This window comes from Talpa occidentalis, unplaced genomic scaffold, assembly GCF_014898055.3.
Source record: "Talpa occidentalis isolate TD23 unplaced genomic scaffold, MPIMG_talOcc4v2.1 talOcc4.3, whole genome shotgun sequence".
Classification (NCBI taxonomy): domain Eukaryota; kingdom Metazoa; phylum Chordata; class Mammalia; order Eulipotyphla; family Talpidae; genus Talpa; species Talpa occidentalis.
In genome coordinates, this window is record NW_023603184.1 from 132,688,093 (window position 1) to 132,715,690 (window position 27,598).

Genomic DNA, 27,598 nt, shown 5'->3' on the forward strand with positions numbered 1-27,598 from the left:
ATAGGTTTAACTTTCAGAGTAGTTATAGCATCACACAACTTATTAGCACACACAAAAAAGAAAGCAAATTCTTACTAAATTATATTCACCACCTACCTCCTAAGTTGTATTGAGGTCATTTATAATATTAAAACCTAAATAAAGCCAAATGGTTGGAATGGAAATAAAAGTATAAACACATGGAACTGGAAAAATAGTAGGAAGACATCAGGAAAAAATAAAATGGTGAAATAATAGAAAATAATAAATAGTAAAATAAAAATTGTAGGAAAACCTCGGAAACAGTCACTATTTTTTGTTTCTAACTAACAGAACAAGTTAAATTACTTCAATTACAGAACTTCAAACATGAAAGATGTTTTCTTAAATGCTCCACCTAAAGTTTAATAGTTTTTTAAGCCCCACCTTGAAAATCCAGAATTAACAGTTTGCTAAAGGCCTGTACCCACCCAAAGGCATCAGTGACAAACACTCCAGAGTGAAAGAAAAGGTCATTCTCCAGATTTGGCTTCATAAATCCACGTAATTATCCACTTCCCCACCCCAAAGCGCCCCCCTTTTCTGCCAATCCCTTTACCACCAAGCTGCCAAGTCTTAGATTCCCAGGTAAAGTACCCTTCCCTTTTTTCCCAAGGCTTTCCTGAATGTTGACATTTTTAAGTTTTTCTCCCAACTTTTTTCCTTCTTCAAATAAAGACATTTTCTGAACTGATTCCCAGTGTTCTCTATGAACCCTTTTTGTTCCCCCTAGATGCCTAGGCATATTCTTAGGTATATTCCTTGCTCTCCCAAGATCCCTAGGTATATTCCTAATATGGCATAGAAGGAACCAGCCTGTTCCTGTCCTGCCCACTTAAAGGAATGTGTGGAAGTGATTTCCTTTCCTTTGAATCACTGACATTGAGTGTTTTCATTAGGAGTTAACAAACTGCCAGTTCAGCTAGACTCTCTACACTCCTCCCAGCATCCTTAGAATTTAAGTCAACAACAGTTGGGTTACTCACCTTTTCAAACAGTAACTAATAGGAGCTCCCTGTTTGGGCTCTGAACTAAGCTGATATCATTTGCATTGAGTCCATAATTACTTTGGTGTAGGATTTCATGGGGCCCTAGGTTTCTCGTAGGAGATACTCAGTATGCAGTATCATTCATCTAGACTATCAGATTTTAGGAGCTAGAGTTAGAATAATGGAGACAACTTAGTGTCTAGTTCTCCAGGAATGCGCAATTTCCCAAAGATGTGGTCTAAAAATCTGAATCTAATGATAGAGTTTAAAACACTTTAAATGAAGGTACCATGCTGAGCTTTTTAGCCTGCCCAGGACATGACATCTCTTTTAATAAGGAAACCTAGTAAATGTTTCTATTAAAGAAGATGGGAGATGTGGAGCCTCCAGCTCCATATATTGAAATTAGTACCAGAACCAGAAGGACTAAGAGAAGCAAGGTAGTCAGAGATAGCCATTCCTGAAATAAAATTCAGAAAATGGAAACACGGTCATCTGCCACCCTTCCCACATGCAAACTCTGACCTGGTTGTGGGAGTGAAGCAACACCAGTATCCTCCTTGGAATAAGACACAGGCACCAGCATGGTGATGCCTTTGATAGGAGTCCCCGTAGCTATCCTCTGAAAGCTTCACATCAAGCTTTCCCTTAGCAATAACTTTTACTGATGACTCATTACTATTCCATTTCTCTACTTAAAGGTCATGGTAACAGGTTGTGCCATAGTTACTCTTAAGACACATATCCTTTATCCACAGACTTTCCTTCAACTCATTCTAACACTCTCTTAGCCACTTTGTTTTTCCCATGTTCAGGAATAACAATAATTACTATTAGTCAAGTTCAGAACATGTGAGAATCCAGTGAAAATCACTTGGAAACCTCATAACCTGGTGTTTGACTCTCTAATTTCACCTCATAGTCTTAGTTAATGGTTACACTTTCGCTATTGCTCTTAATAGTTAATTTAGATCTTGCCCTCATTCTGAAACTCAGATTCAATTAGAAAAATCATCTGGGTTCTATGAATATGTCCCCGAATAGTTGTACTGGGCAGGCTACAATTTCTATTCCACAGATCTTGTGACTGGAAGACACCAGGGATGGGGCTAACAGTCTTCCAAGAACCCCAAATAGTGGGTGTAACAGACACCCCACTCCCAGCTCTAGTGTTTGAGCTGTCAAATGATGATTCCTAAAGATTCCAATTATGCCTTTCATTCAAGGGCAGACACTGCTTCATTATTCTTTGTAACCCTATACCTAGCACAGGACCTGACATGCAGAAAATGCTCAGCCATATTTGGGGAGCGGAGGAAGGGAGGGAAAGACACATGTTTAAACACAGGACTAGACCAAAGAAAATGTTTATGAATAAATATTGTCCTGTGCTATCTCTTTGTTTTTAATCTCAAGGTGATTTTTAAGCCTATTTTACTTAACTTTCTATCCTTTTAATTTTTTTTTTTCTCTAATGGGAATACACTATGAGAACAAAGATCTCTCTTCCTTTTTCTCTTATTTTTCATACATACTTCATGGCAGCAGGCACAGGGTAAGCAGAGGCTTTAAAATTTTATAATATGATGATTTATTTGCAACCAATATGTTCCCATATTTAGTTCATTTATACTTTAAAATGAATTTTTAGTGTAAAATGTTTTCTAAATTACTCCCTATCTTTTTTCCATATCTTTCCCTATCTAAGCTTTTTGTGTGATATGTGTTTTTTAAACATATTCAGATGCTGCAGAATCATAACTGTTGGATATGCTTTTTCTATTTTGTAACAATCATTTAGCCTAGATTTCATGTGGACTTTTTTCCTTCTAGGATATAACACTATATTTTTATTAGCAATAACAAAAGTATTTTTTTAAAATAAGTTCCCTAATTTAAAAAATTCTAACGTATGCCCCATAGAACTTATAGCTTTAACTGCCAAAAATTATAGATATGCAGAATAGAATTATTTTAATCTATTTATTACAAATTCAAGGAACAAGACTATTCTTGATTTCCTTGCTATATGGTACTAGATGAAATCACTATTAATAAATGGGACAAGTCAACACTTCAACCCTATTAACACATGGAGATCTAGATAACAGTCAAGATAAAACTAATAGAATTCCTTACATATTGGGAGATGTAGGGAAAAACAAGGGGTTTGTTCTAGGAAGCAGTTTTGAAAAATTGAGGTTTAAATTTTAAGTTAAGCAAATTAACATGATTGATTTGAAACTGCTGGTACTTTTCAACATTGGTAGCTTGTGTTCTTAAACCAAACAAACAACAAATATTTCCTGAAGTGCATTATATACCTGGCCCTATTAGGTGCTTTTGGTAGATACAATGAGTTATGCTTATATTAAAAAGAATAAGTATTTATATGTAAAAATTTTAAATACCAAACAGTATTCTGTAAATTAGTCCATATTTTCCAGATTCTTATTTCTTTTAAAATCTTTAGAGTCCATGTGTGACTTCTAGAAAAGGTGATAATGAAAATATTTGAATTTGGGCAGAAAGAATGAGCCTAAATAAGCTGACTATAAACTGAAGCACTAAGGAGTGTCAGAGGGGTAAGAATAAACAGGGCAAGAAGCACAGTGGACGATGGAGGTAGACTATAGGTGAGTTGCCTGTGTGTACACTATAGTGGTAATACTCGATGAGGGTATCCAAATATTACCACAACCAAAAATAAATAAAAATTGAAAATAATGGAACTAAATAAATAGTTAAGCTATAAAACTCACAAAATTGTTAAAAATATTTTTATGGGCAAAACAATGGAAACTGGATGTAGCAAAATTCAGATGATTAGAGAAGGAACTGAAAAAATCAAAGGTCAGTTAATTAGTCCTGAAGGGAAGCAGCCTTGATAGAAAGAAAGGTGCCTGGAACCGGGAGAACTTCAGTCAGGGAGCTTCCCTTCACTTTAGACCTTGCAGAATACAAAATTCTCAAGAGTGCATCCTTAGTATAACAAAGAAGCTCCAACCAGCCCAGCTTTGAAATTCCAGCTAAAGAATAGATCCTGGCCTCCTTGGTGGTGCAAGGGGTTAAATGTCAGCACTATGAAGCAATCCACAGCTACTGCAGCAATAGTTCAATGCCCAGCCAGGGAGGTGACCCATGTGATGCAGCAGACCTCTCCTGTCTCACCCATTGCTCCCCTCAGTAGTGTGTGAGACAGGAGAGGTCTGCCTGTTCTGTACCCCTGTCTCTGGTGAATCCTCTCACCCCCTGTACCTCTGGCCTGTACCCCAGTTCTTTTTTTTAAAGATTTATTTATTTATTTATACAAGCACTGGGTACAGTCAGAAGTGTGGGAGGGTGAGAGAATTCACCAGAGCCAGAGTGGGGAGCAGAGCCGGCAGAAGGACCGAGGTACACTGCTGAGGGGAGCAGCGGGCGGCAGGAGAGGTCTGCGCGCCATGTGGGACCCTCCTCTGGTGACCGGGGAGCAGCCGGGGATCAAACAGGCACTGCAGAAGCTGCGGGCAGCTTCGCAAACCAGCGCTCAACCACTGCACCACTGGGGAGGCCCTGTACCCCAGTTCTTGTATGCATTAAATAAATAAATCTTTAAAAAAGAATAGAACCTTAGGTATCAAATGAAGGTGCACATAAAGAAGTCACTTCCTCCTCAGTAGAGACTGATCTATTGTGCATCCAGAAAGGCAAATGACCAGGAGATGATTGAGAGTATATTGTTCTCCATGAGTGCAATAATTTTTATAAGAAGGTAGTAATGTAGATGTCTGCCTCTAGATTACTCATCCAGAAAGTCTATTTTAAAGATTATTTTTTAAAAAGCCCATGAAACAAAATGCACTAATAAAGTATGTTTCCTTAAAAACATTATAATGAAAAAGTGTATTTTTTATTAGCGAGATCACCGTCACCTTCATAAATGATCATTTTAGGGAGTTGAATATGGAATAGGTTGTGTCTGGAGTGGACAGGGAAGATGTAACCCAGGAGCATTTCAAATGTGAAGCACTTGCCTCTTGTCGGAATACATGAGATCGTGGGAAATGCTTATTGATTAAACAGGCTAATAAATGAAGACAAGGGCTTGATGTAACTCAATTTAGGAAACAGAAACAGTACAGAACACCATAAAGATCAACAGAAATATTATTGTCACAAAAGAACAGATGATTTGAGAGACAGATGAGGACAGACAGCAGAAGCTAACTTTAAACTTTTAGACTTCAATCCATGAACAATGGAGGGCATATTAACCTTTCTTGAGAAGCCAGGAAGGCTAAGAAATGGGGCCAGCTGGAAAATATGAATAAAACTCTTTTCAGGAAGACTTATCTTTTGATATGCAGAACTCAAGTCAAGGGAATGAAAAACCATGATCTGGCCAACCAATTAAGAACATACTGCAGATCAAAACAGGAGTGAGAAGAGGACAGGTGAATTGTTGGTGGGAATTTCACAGAGATTATAACCGAGCTGAGAAAGCATACAGTATAAAAATATTAATAACAATGTAAAAATATATAAAATAAATAAATAAAACACTCTACAGCCCATATAGGATATAATTACAGGATACAAAATCAAAATAACAAAAAAAGAAATGTTTCCTGGTCATGAAAAGAAACTCTTCTTTTTGGGAAATATGATGACTCTTTTTAAGACACTTAGGTTGAGGTAGAGGAAGGACCCTATGTGAATATTTATAATGGGAAATTAAAATTTAGGTTTGGAACTCTAGATAGCAGTGATGACTGGAGTTATTGATTATTAGTGAGTCATCTACACTGATATGGTTGCACCATAAAGTAGAAGTGTCTACAGAAGAAGACAAAGAGGTATAGAGGGTCTGTGTTGATATTGCATTGGGGGACAGAAAAGAAGAGAGTTGGAAAAGAAAAGAAAAAGAACATTCTGAAACATAGAAACCAAAGTAGGACAACTACCAGTTGTGGAATGAGGCAGAGAAAGCAACCAGAATGAGGTTTGAGAAAAACCTATGATGATATTGGTGAAAGTAGGAACACAGGTGCTAAATAATAATGACTATGAGAAATGGGAGAGTAAATCACTAAAGAAGCTTAATAGTAAAACCCAAAGGAAATTTGGAAGACGAACATCAAAAATCCAGATGCACCATAGGGAATTAACTCCATACTTGCACTTTATTTTCCAGTCAATGGCAAACAGTGGCTCATCATTCATAAGATTCAGTCTGGATCTCCTTAATCCAGCATCCAAGACCCTTCATATGATTTGACCTTGCCTGTTCTTTTTCACTCATAAATCATCCGCTCCAATCAAACTGGGTGTTGCTGTTGGCTTAATTGCATGTTTGTGATCTCAGCACCATTGCCATTCAACTCCTCTTAATGCACTTTATTCTCTTACTTAAGCCTAATATTTCATAGCTATTTTCCCAGGAAGCCTTTCACTCTTGCTCTGGCTCTGGGAAAACCACGTGTGGTATCATTGGTATGGTACCTACTATTATGAGGGAATAAATGTTGATGGTACTGACAACTGTGGGCTCTCTTTTGTCCCATAATTCTCCTGTCAATTAATTTATCCAGTGTTGGCATCTATACCCAGACTTCAGAACATTGCTGAATAAAATTGCACAATTTTCATTTCATTTTAATGTCTCCTATCACATCAATGCCCTTGGCAATGCACTTAGCAGGTTTTTGTATTTCTCTCTTGTCTGTCTCATTTTCCTCAACTTTAAATTGTCCCCTTTTTGTTCAAAACCACCTTCTTCCCCTATCCCACTGCACTCCCACACACAGTCTTTTTGGATTAATCCATCAGAAAGAATGAGTTCTTTGGGTGCGAATTTCTTCAGCTTTCCTTCTTGCCCCCAAGGTATAAACCTTGTTTATATCCTTACCCATTTTTAAGGCTTTTCCTAAAGGACGGATTTTCTTTAATTTCTCCTGTGCTCTAGGTCTCATGTTCTCCCACCTTTATTAATTATCTCTCAACCTACTCTCCAGCCTTCCCAAACTTCCACACTCCCTCTTTTCCTTTCAAAGTAAATAATAACCTCCTTGGGGAAAAATCTCTCTCTCTCTCTCTCTCTCTCTCTCTCTCCTCACACCCAACCACCCAACTTTCTTCATTCACTCTTCAGTGAATTATAATCTGCCTTCTATCCTGCCATCTTTTGAATCCCCCTCTCATCTGGTTATTATAATAACCAAATCCAGTGACCATGTTGATGTCTCTGTGACTCTTAGCAGTTAATCATACCTTTACTCCTTTTCGCGTAGCCCTGGTAAAGCTACAACACGACTCTCATCTCTAGGCTTGATCTTGCTCTTGGGCTTCTGTGATTATTCCATCTGCCAATCCCTTCATTCAGTGGTATTTCAAGCCTGAATGATCAGTGAAGTCACCTGGGCAGTTTTTTAAATTACTAACATATGAGACCCAACCCCAGAGATTCTAGTTCAATGGAACTTGAATGGAGACCCACAGCACTCTTCCAAGCTGCCCAAATGATCCAAATGCATATCTGTGGTTAAGAATCATTGCCTTAATTCATGGTTCCCAAATTTGTGTCTTTAAAGGTATCACCTGGGGGAATTGTTAAATATACATCTTTCTTGACTTTCTCAATGAATAAGCCAAAACTCAGAGACCAACATGTACCCAGAGATACTCCCATTCATCTCTATTGGATGACATTTCTAGCTCTTTTTTTTTTTTAAGATTTATTTATTTATTTATTTATACAAGCACTGGGCACAGTCAGAAGCACGGGAGGGTGAGAGAATTCACCAGAGCCAGAGCAGGGAGCAGAGCAGGCAGAAGGACCGAAGTACACTGCTGAGGGGAGCAGCGGGCGGCAGGAGAGGTCTGCGCGCCATGTGGGACCCTCCTCCAGTGGCCGGGGAGCAGCTGGGGATTGAACCGGCACTGCAGAGGCTGTGGGCAGCTTCGCAACCCAGTGCTCAACCACTGCGCTACTGGGGAGGCCCTCTAGCTCTATCTTTTGCGAATCTCTTATGTGCTGGATAACTCACGTTCACTTTCTAGTATGGGGACACCCTCAAACTAAATGTCCTCTCCTGTGGGTTCTTGGTGAATTTTCTAAATTACCTGTATTTTGTCTCCTTTATTTGACTGTGAACTCCTACAGGGCAGGGATTCTGTTTTATTTATTTTTGTATCTCACAATGACCACAAAATACCTAGCACATATACTTGTAAACAATTATATACATACATGTAGATGTGTATGTATGTATACATCTGTGGGGACTTAAAATGAGTAAATGATTAAGATATTTTTATGTATAGGGTCTGTTTCTAACAGAAAATGTAGATGATATTCTAATAGTTTTGTATTCTGGGTACTTACACAAATTAGGTTAGTGTTCCTAATATTGAATGGGAATCCCTACAATCTATATTTTTAATAATGAAATCTTTCTGTATTTTTTTTTTGTGGCTTATTTTTCATTCTCTGACTCTTGTGGAAAAAAAAAAACAACTATACAACTTATATATATCCAAAGGATAGTTTTTCTTTAGTTATCATCAACCCCTCATATATATCACTCTACCTTCACTAATCCTTATCTTGTCCCCCACAGTCTTGAAAAATGATGGGCCCTTCCAATTCAAATAAACGATCTACCTGTGGCTTTTATAACATTGACTCCTTCTAGAATGTGCTACATCCTTTGCCTGCCTTTAGACCTGATCCATTCCTTACAACCCTCCCAATGTAGGTTAGTCGTTTCTTCCTCTGCACTACTTATATTTTTTTTTTTATCTTTCTAATGTTATAGTGGACTGTAATTTTGGTTTATGTATCCTGTCCAATAGATTTTGAGTCTTTATAGAGCAAAGTTCAAGTTTTATTTGTTTTTTTTTTTCAATTCCAATGTAATGCTGAACTATAGATATTTGATATTTGTGGAATAGAATTACTCCTGGAATCAGACTTTTTCATTCTCCCTTTACCCCCAAATCTTTCAAAGCTCTAGATATACACTATTGTTCCACACTAACTTTGCAGTCAGATAAATTTAAGTTCAAATCTTTGCTGATTCTTGTACTATTTAAACTATGAAATAGAGATTATGCTTACTATGGTGTTTATAAAATTAATTGAAATAATGGCTATAAATAGCTTAGCATAGTAACTATCTAAAATAAGTACTCTGTAATTGCTGTTAATGTGTTCATCATAAATCTAGTGCAGGTTTTTTTTGTCTTATTTTCTTTCTCTTTTTTTTTTCCCTTTGGACCATTCACTCCAGGGTTCTACAAGTGAATTGTAGTACTGAAAATGCAGCTCTCTGCTGAGTGGTCAGGCATAATGAGTAAATCTACACCTTTCTTTTTTGGCATTTCTATTACAAACTTTTATATCCTTCTCACTTTTCCATGTTGTGTTGGATGTTTCCCTAAGTGATGAGGGGGCTGAGTAATCCTTTCTGTAGATAACAAAAATCTTGTCTCTGGACTCATCCCATCATGCCCTACATTCCTGCCTACTTCAGTCACCCCCCAAAAACCACAAGTCATCTCTCATTACCTGAACTCTCATCTCTGTATCACTTCGAACATTCCCTAATCCAAAGCAATCTTCCACTCCTCCCTTCTCCCCCAAATCCTTCCATTGTGCCCTCTGGAATTCCTGATAACTCATAAATTTAATATCTAGGATTCTCAAATTCTTTAAATATTTTCTTCATTTCCCTGAAACCTGACTAACTTTGTGGATACTACATGTCCTATAGCCTTCAAAAATAGTGGTATTTTTTTTTCCTTTTACATCCATAAATCTGGAGGGTGTGGTAGATGTTCCCCTAGTTTCTTGTTTGTACTTCCAAACCAATACTCCCTCCTACCTCTGGAACAAAAGCCCTAGCTCCTTTGAAGTTCGTGCCATATGGCACCTCCTCTCCTAGTTTCCTCCCTTGTTACAGTCATGTACAGACACCAAGGTCACCCCCCTCCCCCCACTTCGTGGAAATTTAGCGTGTCACTCACTGACTCTCCACCACTACTCTGCAGTCATCCTTGATTTTGATTTCTGTGTGACCTGCAGTGTTGACATTTCCTCAAGATTCTGACTCTCAGTGCCTTGAACTCCTGATGTCCAGTGGTCTTGTTCTCACCTTCCTCAGCCTCCTGCTTCCAGGTCATATCCTAGATACTGTTGTGGCATTTCAAACACAGATCTCATCAGCTTCCATTTGAAATACCTCACTTTAGGACCACCAATTTCTATTTAACTTCAGTTCACACATTTCATATACTATCAGATGATCCTTCAATTCATGGAAAGATGGACTCTTCACTTTTACCTCTTTTTCATATTTTTCACATCCTCACTTTCTTCCTTACAGTACAGAAGTATGTTCCATCATTATAATCATTACTTAAACATTCCCTTGACAACACTGTCCCCATTCATCATTTATTATATTCTTGCCTGACAAAACTCTACCATCATTGAATTCAACTTTTGCCTTTTCTGTTCTTGACTCTAAGAAGCTGGCCATGACTGACAAAACATAGAACCATATTGAAGTACATGATTGTGATCTAAAGTGGGTCCATGGTGGAACCATATTGAAGTGGATGACTGTGATCTAAAGTGGGTCCATGGTGCTCCTAGCAATCCTATTATATGTCCCCACTAAATTTACCTCCCTACTCTCCAAAATGAGTGTTTTATCACTCATCCTTTCTCCTCAGAATGTCGTTAACATACTCTCTGCTTTTATTTACTTCAGCTAATTCCCTTACTTCATATTTCACTGCTAAAATAGCAGCAATTAGAAAAGAATATCCACACATTCCCATCACCCAATGTATGCTTTACTGTACCCCTGCTAGGTACTTTGCCTTCTTTCCCAGTAGAGTGGATAGTCTTTTATCTAAAGTCAGCCCATCACTTCACACTTTATTATAGAGTGGCTTTTATAAAAAGAGGCAAAGATGGCAAGTATTGGAGAGACTATGAAGGAAAGGGCATGCTTTATGATGTTGGTAGAAATGTAAATTGGCATAGTCATGATGGAAAACAGTATGGAAGTACCTAAAGAAAATTAAAGGCAGAACTACCATATGGTCCACAAATCCTACTTCTAGATATATAACAAAGGTCATGAAATCAGTTATCTCAAAGAGATACCCGCATTCCCATGTTCATTACATTATACAATAACCAAGCTATGGAAAGAATTTAAATTTCCACATACGAATGGGGCAAGAAAATGTTGTGTACACATACACACACACACCCGATAAAGGAGTATCGCTCAGTTGTAAAAAGGATTCTTTCTGTTTGCAACAACATGGATGAAAATGGAGGATATTTAGACCAGACACAGCAAGACAAATGCTGAATGATCTCACTTATATATGAAATCTAAAATAGGTGAACTCATAGAAGTACAGAGCAGAATGGTGGTGAAACCAAATCCCTACCACAGTAAATTGAGACTTCAGGCAAATAGGTTGGCCATAACCCTCTGTTGAATGTCTTTCCTCTGTCCTAGCACTATATTTATTGACTCACTCTTAAAAACTCTCTCCATTTCCCACAAAATGCAGAGTGGTTGAAGTCCAAAATCAATAAAAATAAGAATGCTTAGTGCAGGAAAGGAGAAAAAAGAGACAATAAAAGGTGAAACCATTTAAAGGAACTTATAAAGATCTTAGAACTATATTTGGGAAACAAAGATCATGCAGAAGAATTCTGGAAGAAAACACCTCCACAGAAGTGTGTCTGCTTATTTCCTCTTCTCCCTCCATAGTAGACTCTAATATGATTCTTGATTAAACTGGACTGTGCTCTGTCAGGCAAAACGAAGGACAAGCCTTTTGGCCTCAGCTTCTAGTTATCTGAGCCCAGATAAAGACAAACAGGATAGGCCCAAGGCAAAACTGTCAAGTGGAAAAACTTGGCTTATGTCTGGAAATTCCCCTTCTCTGCTCCTGCACAGTTTGGAGATAACCCCCCATTCACCTCCTGCTTCTAAAATCTTCCCTATATAAAAAAAATGCAAATAATATCTTACCATATTAATATGTGTAGCCAGGTTATAATTTTGCCTCTACTGCATTTAAATAGTAACAATAATGCAGATTTTGAATTTTCCTAATCACTGATCTGATCTTCTACTGGATAGCAAAGAAAAATATTAGACGTAATCCAGTAGAGGAACTCAAGCCAGCCCAGGATCTTCAAGCAGTATTTTCACACAAATAATTGATGTCTCTAGGTAAAATGCCCCGTCTCATATTTTCCTCCCTGTTTGCTGATAGATGTGTGTGACCCCATGGCAGAAGGGAATGCTTGATGTTAGCATTTTCCTCTGCATTTTCAGTTTCTAGCTTCAGAGTAATTCATTTGTTCTAGTTCTTGGATTGATCAGTGTTGCATTTCAAAGGCCCATCTGCCTCCTGTTAGGGATGACAGGTGGTGTCCACTGCTCGGTTCTCTGTCTCTTCCTCCTAGCCTGCTGCTCCTCTTTGCATGAAGATTAGGCCCCTGAAGATTCATCAGCCTTCATCATCTTGCCAGCTCTATGGTTCCTCAATCCAGGATGAAGGAGCTTCTAGATTTCCTGTGTAGGAAGCAGAGAAGCAGAAGCATTGCCGCAGTCTTACCTCTTTCTCTATGTCCTACTACTGTTTCAGCTCTCTAGCTCCTGGACCATGGTGGGTTTGAGCATTCCCCTGGATACTAGCAACTTCCTCCGCCCCCCACAACAGAAATGTGCTACTGATCAGGTGATGCCAGGATCCCAAAACTATCTAGATGTTTCTATGGCCCACAATGTAGAAAATGTGAGTCCCCAAGTAGGGGGAGGGAGACACATCAAGAACTCTGCAGTCTGCTTCCTTGTTCTCTCTCTCCTTTATCCCTATACTCCATGAGATGGGCCATTCCCATCCTATCAGACTCTAAATACTCTTTTAATAAGAAATAACTTGTGTCACTGCCTTTGCTTTTCTGAAATAAAATTCAAGATAACATAACTCTCCTCATATAACTTTATAAAATTAATATCATATCCTAACTCTAATAAAATGGGGGGAAGTAACAAATAATTTAGAAATTTATGTAAATAATAATTTACATAAAGGTATGTGTTTCAAAATAAAAATAAATGCCCGGTCATAACCGTAGGGAAATACATTCTCAATTGGTCCAATGGTTGATTCTATATCCAGAAACACTTGAATGTGACTGTTATGGAGTCTATACCAGAGACTTGAACTCTATGAGTACTTTGTTGATGATATTCTACAGTAGTGACCAAATCTCAGTTAAGTTGCACGTGAAAAGTATGATTTTTTCCTACAAAGTATACTATACCTCACTTTTAGAAAATTCAGCATATATTAAAATTCTAGAAAAAATATATCCTGTTTTCATCTCAGATGCAGTTGAATTTGGGTTCAGGATGACTTTAAACAAGTTTCAAATCTGCACTTATCTGTCTATGGCTTAGAATATTACTTTCTTTCAGATACTAAATCACTCATTCTAGCTATCTAGAATCCTGGACTCCTCATTAAATACAAAAAATGGCCTCTTAGCATTGTGTGAGAACAACAATAGAAGAGCCTGTGATTTTTTTTTTTTTTTTTTTTTTTGCTAAGAGGTGACTTTCCACCTTTTGTAAGAGTTACTCCTCTGTGTCATCTCTTCCTGCTTCACTCCAGAGCAAGGCTCACGGTGCAGCAGTCATTGCAAAGTATCTGAATTTTCAGGGGTGGGTCTTGATGTGAGAGCCCATTGGATAACTACATTTTGGGACTTGTGATGATGAAAATGCATTGATTTAATATCCCCCAAATGCACTCCTACTCATTGGACTTCACTCCTATTGTTAAATGATCCAGATGTTAATACCTTAAATCTTTTTATTTCAATTTATTCATCTGATGTTTTCCAAATTATAAAAGTAATAAGTTAATCAATATGAAGATGGCTAAAAAATAATTTTCATCTCAGTAAAAAACTTCAAAATAATAAAAGAATATACTCAAGTGGCAGTCTACAACATTAACATATAAAAATCTCTTGCATTGCTCTCTGAAGATTGTGATCCAGCAGAAAGAGAAATCAGGAAAGTAATCCCATTAACAATTACATTAAAAAAATTAAACCTCTTGAAATAAATTTAACCAAAGAAGTGAAAGACCTGTATACTTATGTTATAAGACATCATTGAAGGAGATAGAAGGTGCAAAGGGATGGAAAAGGATTCTCTGCTCATTGGAAGAATTAATGTAATTAAAACAGCTATATTACCCTCAGTGTAATCCCTATCAAAATTCCAATGATATTCTTCACAGAAATAAAAAATAAGATCGTGAAATTTACTTGAAAATACAAAAGACCCTGAATAGCAAAAACATTCCTGCGAGAAAAAGAACAAACATAGAGGCCGTATCATGCTCCCTGACTTCAAACTACAAAGCAATAGTAATTGCAACAGCATGGTACTGGAATAAAAACAGACACACAGATCAATGGAACAGAACTGAGATCCCATAAATAAAACCACTAATTTAAGACAAAGAAGCCAAGAGTTTAGAATGGAGCAAGTAAAGTCTCTTTAATAAATGGTGTTGGGAAAACTGGACAGACACATACAAAAGAATGAAACTAGACCACTATCTAACACCGTACACAAAAAATTAATTCAAAATAGATGAAATACTTGTATGTAAGACTTAAAACCATAAAATACATAGAAGAAAACATAAGTAATACACTCATTGATATCAGCATCAGAGATGTGTTTGGTCACTCTATCTTGACAGCGAGGGAAACAAAGCAAAAATAAATAAATGGGACTACATCAAACTACAAGACTTCTGCATAGCAAAGGAAACATAAAAATGAAAAGATAAATGAGAGAAGATATTTATATAACCTAAATCCAACAATAGATTTTTATCGAAAATATGGCCTCCCTGGTTGCACAAGGGGCTAAGCACAGCACTATGAAGTTATCTACTGCTACTGCAGCACAAATTCGATCCCCAGCCAGCCAGGGAGCTACCCACATGGTGCAGCAGACCTCTCCTGTCTCACCCATTGCTCCCCTCAGAAGTGTATTTCAGTCAGTCTTTCTGTTCTGTTCCCTCCTCTGTCCCTACTCTACAAAGTATACTATTGATTCTGGTGAATCCTCTCACACCCCGCACCTCTGGCCTGTATCCCAGTTCTTGTATGCATAAATAAATAAATCTTTAAAAAAATGCAAAATATACAAATAACTCCTAGAACTTAAGAGTTAAAAAAAAAAACCCTATTAAAAAATGGGCAAAGGCTATAAGCAGACTTTTCTAAAGATGACATACTGATGGCCAGTAGGCATATGAAAAGATGTTCCCTCTTATTATTAGGGAAATGCAAATCAAAAAGCAATGAGATACCATCTCACACTTGTGAGAATGGCTGCTATTATCCAGAAGACAAGAAACAACAAGTGTTGGAGAGAATGTGGAGAGAAGGGAAAATTATACATTGTTGGTGGAAATATAAAATGGTGCAGTCATTGTGGAAATCAGTATGGAGATTCCACAAAACCGTAAAAGTAGAAATTTCATATCATCAGATTATTCCACTAGTGGGTATTTACAGGGAAAATGCAACACTAATTTGAAGATATATATGCATCCTTATATTTATTGGAATACTATTTCCAGTAGTCAAGAACTGGAAACAACTTAAGTGCTCATCAGCTGATGAATGGATAAGGAAGATATTGCTTGGAGAAAAAGTGAAATGTAAAAAAGTATGATAGAAATTTCATTCTTTTATTCATGAATGAAATGTTTTCATTGTCCATAATGCTGTATAAGAAGAATATTAGGGCATTATATACATTACATCAGATACTACAGATATTTTTCTAATTTGGAATCAAAGCTTCAAAATATGGCACTAATATTCCTGTTTTGGAATCATTCCAGTATTTCCACAAAAATAAAAGGACATAAACTTTGCTGTGAAACAAAGGAAATCACCATGCAAAATTACACGTGTTTGAGTATTCTGCAAGACTCCTTCAAAATAAAATAATATAAGAGAATATTTTGGAAACAGAAATGTGTAATAGGTCTCATGGTTTCCACTATGTACTATTACTCAATATTTCCTGGCTTTATCTCCAATTTCTCTTTACTAATAAGACAACCAGTCCACTTACTACTCTGAGTATAATGTGGGTAGTACCAATCAATGGAATGAATAACTATCTCATAAGAAGCAGGAGAAGTAGGAAGGAGTCTGTAGTACAGAAGCAAAACTACCCAGTATGATTGTACCCATGTCCTTCTAAGGAAGGATAACCAAAGAAAACACAAGGTTGGGTCTAGATAGGACCATAGTATATATAAGTAACCTCCACTAGAATGATCCTCATTTTCCCATGCTACCCCCAAGTACCCTTTTAATTTCCCTACCCTTATTTGTTCAGCAATTATTTCAGTATGTATCTGTTATATGCAAAGTGCTCTTCTGGGCTGGCTACAGGCATTAGATGTATTTATTTAATTGTTTGTTTGTTTATTTATTTTTTGTGGTACCCTCGCTGGCGGCCGGGGAACGAACCTGCGCTGCAGAGGCTGCAGGCAGCCTCGGAGCCCAGCGCTCAACCACTGCACCACCAGGGGAGACCTACAGGCATTAGATTTAAAGATATATCTCTTGCCCATTAGGGTCTTGAGTGCTTTTAGAAAGAGATAGAAAACAGAACAAATCATGGCACAATAGGAGCACTGCTATAAATGATAGAAGTAGAGAAACTTCAGTGGGAGCATAAAAGGAGAATTTAAGGATCCAGTGCATATGAGGGACTCCAAAAATATTGAACAAAGGCATAGTGAATGAGAAATCCATAAAATGTTAGTTCTATCCAAGGTAAAGTCACTCCAAAGCAGACCTCATTACTCACCTTGACTCACCTCTTATAACTGAAGTTTTGGATAATCTCTAACAAAGATTTAGCATTTACTTCCTAAGTTTATCTGAAACAGGTCTGTTCCTGTTGTATTGCTTATTTTATCTCCATTTTCTATGCTGATGTTCAGTTATCTATCTAGTCTTCAGTCATTGGAGTGAATAAGTGCTCTTTAAAGTGAAATTTGAGCAAGTTATAGCTTGAGGACAATAGTAGAGCATAGTTGATCTATCAAAATGAAGTTGCTGAAGTGATGGTTCTGATCATTCCATCCTGCTGGCCTTCATAATTACTTGGTAATCAGGGATGGGACATCACTGGAAAGAAACCCCTCTAGTCATTCTAGCAACTCTGACTGAAGTAACAAGAACAGAAGAACTTTCATTTTTATAGTAATAAAATTAATTTTAAATTCATATTTGCCATTTTTGCCACTATTTGAATCTCACCCATCTAGGAATTTAGAAAGCACAGAGGAGGCAAATTTGAAAGCTAAAATAAGGTAAGTTCCTGGAAACATTGTTAGATCATCTGGGTCCAGGCATACCTAGTTAAACCTTGAACTAACTTTTATAGATATTGATAGGTTAATTTTGTACTTAAAAACTTCTGAATTTCTGTCACTTACAAACAAGAGTCAAAAATGCCAAGTAATGCAATAATTTTGTAAGTTCCAATTCAGGCTATATTTTCTACCCTAGATTCCTATAAATTTGGATTGTATGGGGAATTGAGAGGTGTTAACTGTATTAGTACATTCTTCCAGAATAAATGAAATAAGTTAGGTAAACTATGTGTGAACATCTCTGAACATGAAAAATTAGTGCTTTATTGGCATTAAAAAGAACTTTGGAATCTGTAGTCAGCATAATGCATTATGGTCGCTAGACCACTCAAGTCTGGCAATTTCATTTTAATAGATCAATTCTCCCTCACTATTGCTCCTAGGCTACGACTTGGCCAAATTTCACTTTTAAGGACACTTCATGGCAATGATCCAAACCCTTTCACAGCAAAAGCTGAATGCTAATGGAATTGTTGTGATTTAAAACTGTGAAACACAATCTATTTTTCAATGGAGGAAACAAAAACCATTACCACAAATATTTCCAGTTTTTTAACTCAACCTTGAAGGATATTTTTGCATTTTTATTCATTATTTAATGATGAGAAATACTGTAAAAGAGTGTCAACAGTGTCAGAGCATCAGATTAGGAGACCTGGATTCAAGTTTGGCAATGCCACCCATTACCTGGGTGATCTAAAGCAAGTCACTTAATGTCTTACCTGTATTAAATTGTAACTTGGATATCAAGTAAGAGTAAGAAGGTATTTGTCAAATTTTTGTTCTGAGCCTTGCATATATTTAAAAGATGATAAGATAGCTATTATTATTATTATTATTATCATTATTGATAGTAGTGCTAGGAAAAGTGATTTTTATACTAGTGTAATATTGGCCTTTTACTTGGTTTTAGTGATGGGGAATGTTTGCATGCTGTTCTTCCATCCTTCTTTGATCTATCCTTCTTTCATTCTTTATTAATTAATTATTAATTTATTTTTCTTCCTTCCTTCCTTTCTTGTCAGTTAAAACTATCAGAAGTAAAATGGCTCTAGGAGAAATCAGGTTTGATGCAAAAAAGGTGCCCCTTTTTACACAAAATAAAAAGACAACTTTTAAATTCCAAGGATATTTTCAGAAGTAAAATTTTGTAAAAATGGTTCACAAATCTAAGAATCTAAAGCTAATTTCCTTTTCATTTCATTCATATTTTCCTGGATGGATGTTTTAACTTTAAAAACATTTTTTAGAATCATATGACAAAAATATCACTGGAAAAACCGCAGGCTTCTCATAAAAACCAATACAAATTTGCAACAGAGGAGAGGGAAGAATTGTTCTGGTTGTGTAAAGGGCAGACTGTTATAGTGAGAGAAATAGGGACAATTTAGGAATTTCTTGGGGTGATCCATGCAAGGCAGAAAGATAACCTGGACCATGATTGTAGCATTGAAAAGTATGGAAAGTATTTGGATTTAGGATAAACTTTGCAGGTGAGTTGGTAGAAATCAGTGATGGATTGTATATGAGGCATGGCGTATAAAGAGTTATAGAGGATAACTCCTAGTTTTAGTGTATATTGTCCAGATCTTCTATATGTAAGACCATCTGCTGGGACTCTTCTTATTAGCCTCATTTGCTCGATGCAACAGTTTTGGGGGCTGTGATTAGAAGGACTGTGATGTTACTTATTGAAATGGGGAAATTTTATGTTGCCAGATAAGTATATAGTTTTCCAAGTAAACTGAAGAAAAATGGTATTGCAAGCAAAGGCAAAATCTTATGCCAGGATGTATCCATGAGAGAATAGGTTTTAAATGAAAGACATGGAGAATCAAGGGTGAGAATAAACCAGGTTGATAAATGGCTTATAGAGGTTGCCTCGAGATAGGTTACTGAGATTGAAGGTGATCCTTTTGGTTGGAGAGGAATTATGAGAGAGGAATTATGAGCTATGGAGGGGTTTAAAGCAACTAGCCTTCTATAAAATAGATCACAGGAACTCAAAAATGAAGTTGCACAAAAGGATTGATTATATATATTAAACTAATTTACACATAATTTTAAAATTTAAAAACTGATAAAGGATATAAAATAGAATAAAATATTATGCAAATATGATGAATGAAAAATAATATAGCTGATAAGAATTAGATTAAAGGAATTTGAAGTGCAATCATAAGTAATACTAACACTTGAAGAGAGTCCCTAGATTTTCTTAAGTGTTCTAAAGACTCAGTTCTTACAAAGTACTTTGGAGGTAACTGCTATTATTCTTCATATAATGCAGCAGAGAAAAATGACACATGGAGAGCTTTAGAAATGTGTCCAAATTTACAGAATTACTGATAGGACAGGATTTGAAAGCAGCATTTTGATTTCTAAGTACCACCTTTCAATTATTATTCAAAGTACTAATCTCTGAAGAAGATGAGACTTTTATAACAGGAAGTCAATTTACACTGAATAAAGTTGGAACATGAGTTTAAAAGAGCTGCTTGTTAATGCTTTCTTTACATGGTGAAGCCATGTTCCCTAAAGTTCAATAGCTACTACAGTTTTAATTTGAATTTCTTTTCTATTAAGTTCCTTTCAAGTACAATTAAAGTAAATGCATTTTACTTAAATATTCTATTGCTATAAGATTACTTTACAAATCTTCTTTCCTCTTGACATATCTCCTTTCTCTATATATATGCGTAAAGGATACCTGAAATTATGTTTTCAAAATGATTCTATTAGTATTTTGAGTGATTTGTTGCTGTTTTTCATTATACTTTTTTATGATTGATTTTAAATAGGGGTTTCTGTCACTTAAATAGACCATAAAGTCATTATTACAACAAAAGATTAAATATTGGAGTGGGGATGGGGAAGAAGATCATACCATTCATGAAATTCATTTATTCTATTCTGCAATTGTTTAAAAAAGGAACACACTTGTTATCTCCAGCAGAGAATGTAGCTTTTCTCTAAGGTACAAATATTAATTCCATATATGTTTAAAAATACTGTCTACTCTTAACTGCAGTACTTGTAAAAATTTAAATACTTCATCATTCATTAGTGGGGTGTACATATATTTGAGGACAATGGAAAACACTTTTTACTAACAAGGGGCCTGGTGGCGGTGGTGCAAGGGGTTAACACGCAACCTATGAAGCTATCTACAGCCACTGCAGCACAAGTTTGATCCCCAGCCAGAGAGCTACCCACATGGCGCAGCAGACCTCTCCTGCCTCGCCCACTGCTCCCCTCAGCAGTGTATTTCAGTCAGTCCGCCAGTTCTGTTCCCTACTCTGTCTCTGGTGAATCCTCTCACCTCCCTCAACACCTCTGGCCTATACCTCAGTTCTTGTATGCATAAATAAATAAATCTTTAAAAAAAAGGGAGGACAGGGAATTGAATTTTTAAAGGAAATAGAGGTAAATAAAGAATAAAAATCCAGTTGTTTGTGTAATGAAGAGGAAAGAATTATGGTCTTTACTGAGAGATAGTGGTGTAGCAAAAATTATACTAAAAATCTGGCTCTAAAGTCAAATCCTGGTTCAAGAAACAATCTCACACTTGTTTCAAAATGTTGGAAAGGTTTAGGATTGCCCTCTTCAGTTACTTCAAAAGCTCTCAGGGCATAGTGGAAAATAGCATTGATTATCAAAATACTCTGAAAGTGTGATGATTTCTCTACTGGCTCTTAATTTATGTTGATCTATGTTTGGAAAGGAAAGTTCTAAGGCAAGCTATTTCTATAAACATTTTCTTAGAATTCTTTATGTCCATGAAAGACAAAATAAAACTATATAGTCAGAAAGATCAGTTATGGTAAGTGGGGATGCAAAGGCTGTGCTTTAGCAGACCTTCAGGGTCCTTGCTGAGAAGAGAAAGAACAAGATGTAAAGAAATAAAGAAAAGGGTTTGTCAAGTGGCTTTTGGATAAAAAAAAGGAGGACCGATGGTTTACTGATTATAAATGCATATGCTGAAGAGATTCTGCGGCATAATATTTGAAATAAGAATTGACTAAAAACATCTGGGATCAGCAGTCACTACTTATGACATAGACTTGATAAAGGATTCAAAATATTAAACTACAATAGTTCTGAAACCAAAGCATCCCTTTATACAATATTTTTTCCTTATATGCATTAAGAAACCTTACTTTAAATCTCACAATTTATTTGAATTTAGATAGTCTCTTTACAATTTCCTGTATGAAATGATATTTATTTGGATTGTTTTGTTTAATTTTGCTTAATTTACTGTATTGTTACATTTCTTCTAATGACAACCTATATTCTTGATATCAGCTAATTCCTGGCAGAATGACTCCTTTATAAAAGTTTTGGTGGTACTAATAAACTCCACTGTGTCATTATCTCATATAAGTTTCATTTTCCCATATTTGTCCTTAATTAATACAGAGGTAGAGATTATCAGTATGTCCATGACACACTCAATATGGCATAAATTTCAGTTTGGTATATCTTAGCAGGGTGCAAAAATTAGAGAAAACACATTACAACTTGAAAAATGTAAGCAATTTTTTATCACAAAGTAATATTTAATAATACATTAGGACAAAATAAAAAGAAACTGCCATTGAGGACTGAGGGGGAAAAATACTTCACTACAAAGGGAGCCATAAATATAGATAAGCTTATGGGAAATGAAAACCCACCTTCTACTTGGTAGCTCTGCCATGCTCTTAACTATGAGTTCTAGTAAGACCACAGTTTACTGATTGCCAGGAGAGGAGGGATACACACAGAATCATCCTACAGTGCAGCACCACTTGGTGACAGAATGAATAAAAACCACAAATAGGGTTGGTTAAATTTGCATGAATTCCATACTCAAAGATGGGGGATGAGCAAGCAGGGAATCAAGCTAAAAAGCAGTTTATATTTCCTGATGTTTCTCTCTGTATCACTCGCTCACATTTACTTCTGTCTTCCAAATTAACTTTCTTTCTATCACCAGACCTTTGAAATATATATTGAACAAAAAAATCATGTCTGTTTTTATCTTTTGCAAGAGAAATAGATGCATTTTGAGCAAGCCTTCAAGCTTGGAACATTTCCCAAGAGTCTTCACTATATCTGAAGACTCAAGTCATTACTTCCTCTGTGTTAAAAAAAGAAAAGAAAATCCAATATTTTTAAGATTTTACCACCTGAAGCTAGAACTTGGTGTATAGCCTTTTCATTATTTAATTTTAGAATTGCCTATATAATCTTAATGTGAAGTAAGGAGAAACACACTTATAAAGTCAAGGAAATATAATGAAAAGATATTGGAGAAGTAATTAGCTAAGGATGAAACTACTTTACAAAGATGCCAAGTGCAATCATGAGTAGAATATAGATCAGTTCACCACTATTTCCATTCCATCAACATGAAGCAAGGGTAAGAAAATTATTTTTCATTTGGATTGGGTTGAGTGGTTGGAGTTAGGTTAGGTTGGGTTTATTAAAGCTATTTGTCCCACTGTTCTATTGGTACTTAAATGTTTTGTTGTTATTTTAAAAAAAATCATCAATGAAGTTAATGCCTCAAAAGAGGTTTTTTGTTTGTTGTTGTTTCTTTAAAGTCAATACCTTTTCTGAATTCTCTGGCTGAATCTAAATAAAATATTGTGAAAGAGAAACTCTGCCACTCCATTAGGAATCCATTAGGTTGTAAGACTTAACTAATCCTATAAGTGTTTTACTGCACAACAGAAGTACAGTGGATTATAGTCTTGCTTCCCTAATGGAATTCCTTTGAGCCCATGTGGGGGAAGCATGAAGAGCCTCAATCTCCTACCCCCCACATATCCCCAGAAATTACTACTGTAAAGTCTGGGATAAGTCATGATTTTTGTTTTCCTATTTTCCCAAACAAACTCTTTCACTTGTTGTCGTTAACTTGTACATGACCAGGAAAGCACAGGGGAATACAGAGGTAAGAGCAACCTGATTATATTCATTCATTCATTTCCTTACTCATTTATTCAACTATATATTGAACAGATACTTTGCTAGGAGATAAAACACACACACACACACATACACACTCAACTATTTCTTTTCCTTTTTTTTTTTTTTTTAAAGAAAAGGCAGACATGAACTCTGCTGTCATGGAGTCTGTAACCCAGAGGTTGAGGCAGACATTAAACATTGCACTTGTCCAGTTTATTATTTCTGCATTGGTTTAAAGGTCTAAGAAGGAAAAGAACTAGACGAGAAGAAGGCATATTAACTGGAACTGGTGTGGTAACATCTTTCATTTTTATGCAGTTTATAAAATGCCTTCACATATGAAATATCATAAAGCCCAGAGGGCAACCCTGTAAGGAAGGCAGAGTGGTTATTAATATCACTGCATAGATGAAGGGCTGAGGGTCTGAGGCTAAGTGTATTTCACAAGGTCACACACTAGTGGAATACAGCACCAGGAGCAGTGTCATGTTTTCCTATCAGTACTCTTCTCATGTCACACTGCTTGTCATTTCAGTGCAGCTACTTTTGAAATTGAAACATTTGAAGAAGTTGTCAGTTTTGTAGGTTGTCCTACACAATACTCTTCAGCAGTAAAGCAGCACTTGTTAACATAGATTTTTATATTGAAGCCACTTGCCTAGAGTTACCCAACTCACTTCAACCCCAAAATAATGGCATCTGAGTATAAATGTGTCCCTACTTCAAAATTTTTTAAAAATGTATTTATTTATGCATATGAGAACTGGGGTATAGGCCAGAGGTGAGGTTGGAGGGGTGACAGAATGCACCAGAGACAGAGTGGGGAGCAGAACAGGTGGATCTACTGAAATGCACTACTGAGGGGAGCAGTGGGCGAGGCAGGAGAGGTCTGCTGCACCATGTGGGTAGGTCCCTGTCTGGGGAGCAAACTCCTTCTGCAGTGGCTGCCGATAGCTTCATAGGCTCACAGGCACTCCCTTTTTTTTTTTCTTTTTCTTTTATTAAGGTTTAATTGACCTAAAAAATTTCTAAGATAGTTAATGCATTATTTTTTGAAAATACATTAATTCATTAATACATAAATACTGAGAAAGTATAAAAGGAAAAAATATTGTATTTTTATATAAAAAATTACCTTGAATAAGTAACCTGATTTAATCTTGTCTCTATTTTATTTGAAAAATGAAATATTACCTTGCTTACCTCAGAGTATTATTGAAAGGATTTACTGAGATAACATGTTACATATTGAAACATATGAATAATTGCTTTACAAAAGCAAGTTATTTTCATTGCAATTAAACCATACACTGGAGAAGACAAAACAGGGGACTAGGAACCGAGAGACCTGAATTGTAGTACTTGTTCTTCCATAAACTAGTTGTTTAGTACAAGAAATATTGAAACTTTTCCTATCTAGAAGATAAGAAAATTAAAGTCTCTGAATCTCCCCAACTGAAATTTAACTCAGTTCTTAACAATTAATGGCAGACAATTGGAAGGGAAAATACAAAGGTAATTTTTTAAAAACAAAAATCAACAGCCATATATTGAATGCTTGGCCCTGTAATTTAATAATGAATAATACCTAGATTTTGCTCTGAAGGAGCATGTTATCTATCTAAATGTATGAATAAATATAAAAAAATTGGGAGGAATTAATAGATACAGAATGGAGCAAGATAAACAAAAACTGGGACCTTCTGGCACCTCTTAAAACAGTAACTGTAATGAAATATATAGAAATATACTTTCAATTGATAGCCTAACAGCATTATCATTTACTTTTTGTCAATTTAGCTTGTGTGTATCTTCATTTTAACTATATTTAATTTCTAAGTAAAGAAAATAGCAAAACCGTGCTTCCATCAAACTTGAATAGTCATTCATACAGCACAAAACGGGCTAAACTTCCCTTCAAAAGAGAATACAAAATCACCATGTCTTTGTTTATAGAGGATGTTATTCTTCTTCTGAGTCACCCATTGATGTCTTGTTATTAAAACCCTGGTCTATAAAGTTAACCACTATTAATATTCAGTAGGGAAATAGAAGTAGGGGTCTGAGCTACTAGCAGTCTTGCCTGCATTGGTTTTTTGTATTATCTTTTATGATAGGATGGAACTACTAAGGGTCTCCACTAGGATCTTCTGAATCGCAGACATAGGGCTTTTCCACCTTGCAAGCAGCAATACAATTTCCCTTGCCAGTCATGATCACTACAACCAATACAGCATACTAGCATTGCTCTCCCCCGCTTTTTTTTTTTTTTTTTGCCTTTTTTTCACTGACATGAGGAGTCCAAGGTGAAAAGTGGCATTTCCAACTTCTACTTTAATCAAATTATTGTTCTGTTCCCTTGTGGAAGTACTTCTACCTGGGGAACACATATTGCTAGACCACAAATGTGCAAAGTGTGGAGACAGAGCAAAAAAAAAAAAAAAATGTATTGAATCTTAGAGGGAGCTCTTCCTATTTCTACATCCTAGTTCCCAGAGTCAAGAATGGGAGAAATAGCAACTTTTTAGTGATTTGGAACATATCCCACATCTTCAGTGACACCTCCAAAGCCACACAGTGCGCCTCCTGGCTAAAGTAGCAACTAAGCCATCAAAAGGTCACTAGGCATTCTATCAAGTCACCTGCATTAGGGTGATGGGGAACATAGTATAGCATGAGCTCATTGCTGCACTTCAATTACCATAAACTGAGTTTTGGTAAGTTTTGCTAAGAAGCAATGTTGTATGGACTGCCAGGATTATGCATAATGCATTCTGTATGTACATGGGTGGTGGTTTTGAAGCACTGCAGAAAGGTAAATCTACCTCCAGAGTAAGTGTGTATTCCATTGAGAAAAAAGCACTATCACTAGCCTGACAGAAGCAACTCAATGCAATTAACCTGTCACCACGTGGCAGCTTTTTCACTTTATTAAACAAGAATTTAATAAACACCTAGAGCTTTTTCACTTTATTAAATAAGACTTTAGTAGGTTCTAACTTGATTTCAGCTCCATGGGCATCATTATCTTCTTCTAGGTAAAACCATGCATCTCTTGGTTAAGTCTCTTTTAGTTAAATCATTCTAATTGCTGTCCATTATGATCATCCTACCCACATTCGGGGTGGAGGGGGGGAGGGCTGTGATGAAGGTGTGCTACTACTTATCATTTTTCATCCAGAAATTCCTGTCATATCCAGTGAATTCCAGTTCAGATTTATGGCAAGAATTTTATCATTCCTGGCCTATCGGATACATCTACCACAGAGCTCTTCATGAATGCCAGAACTCTCCTCATGAATACATTTCTTACATACTTGCTTGGTAGAGGGACTGTCCTCTGGACTTTCCCAAGGTTAAGGAATAGGTAAACAGGTCTTATACAATACGTCTACTTTAACATTCCAATCTCCTTGAGTCTTAGATACCTTTCTCTTCCAAAAAGCTTTTGTGTTACACTATTTAGTGTAGATTACCCTTTGGGTCTAGGTTTCAGTCAACCAGTCAACCAAATTGTTCAACTTTCTCTTCACTACTCAAGGTATCACCATGAACCCAGAATCTCTGTATTGTGCAGCCTGTCAACAAATTCAGCTTGATTGAACATTATTTCCTTCCACCCTGATCCAGTATTCTTTGCCAGGAATTTAAACTCCAGTCATATCATTTTCTTTTTCCAATATTTTTTAAAAACAAGCAATAAAACCCATTATGCAGTTTATTTTCATTAGTATATTACACTTGATCATCCCAAAGTCTTGCTCACTATAGCACTTGATAATTGGTGACAAAGTGATTTAAATAACTATTCTGCCAATGGAATACCAGTGTCCCACTGTCCACAGTAACTTTAATGCCTTTAAATCCAATAAAATTAGAGAATCAACTCCAGATATTTATGTTTTAAGATTCTGTTACTCTGGGAACTTAAAGGTTTCATTACCAATGATTTGAGTAATTAGTGTTTAATCTATGACGTTATAGAATAAAGAATTTGTTATAATAATTATGTATTATACAACTATTGGAGAAGGTGAGAAGGTAATTTCTGTAAAAGATTTTTTAAAAACTATAGCCAGTACTGGCTTGGGTGAACCAGTTGAGTTTTC

General features: G+C 36.2%; 1 protein-coding gene across 12 annotated transcripts in view; it reads right to left on the reverse strand.

Annotated features, from left to right (window-relative positions):
- Positions 1-27,598, reverse strand: part of LOC119256170 (ribose-phosphate pyrophosphokinase 1-like) — a 301,237-nt gene that overhangs the window by 179,411 nt on the left and 94,228 nt on the right. The gene's annotated exons all lie outside the window — the stretch shown is intronic.